Source organism: Theropithecus gelada, chromosome 9, assembly GCF_003255815.1.
Source record: "Theropithecus gelada isolate Dixy chromosome 9, Tgel_1.0, whole genome shotgun sequence".
NCBI classification, from domain to species: Eukaryota; Metazoa; Chordata; class Mammalia; order Primates; family Cercopithecidae; genus Theropithecus; species Theropithecus gelada.
Window position 1 is genome coordinate 99994555 of NC_037677.1, and position 414 is coordinate 99994968.

Here is a 414-nt window from a genome sequence, read left to right on the forward strand (position 1 = left end):
TTACCTCATAAGACTATTTAATTGTAGCCGGGCGTGGTGGCGCATGCCTGTAATCCTAGCTACTGGGGAGGCTGAGGCAGGAGAATCGCTTGAACAGCCTGGGCGACAAGAATGAAATTCTGTCTCAAAAAAAAAGAGAAAAAGATTATTGAATTGAAGGAGATCACATAATGTAAAACGTCTATCATAATGCCTAAATATAGCTGCTCTGCAATAAATGGCAATTATTAGCAGAGAAATGTAATAGGTGTTCCCTATGCCCACTTCCTGCCTTTCTTTCGCCCGTTTTTGAAAGTTGCTCTCTTTCCTATTCCGTTTCTCTTTCCTTTTCGCCCCTCCTACTGCCGTAAATGGCCTACTAGAGTTGTCGTGAAACGCTCCTCCCCGCCCTCCATGTGGCGAAAATGCAATCAC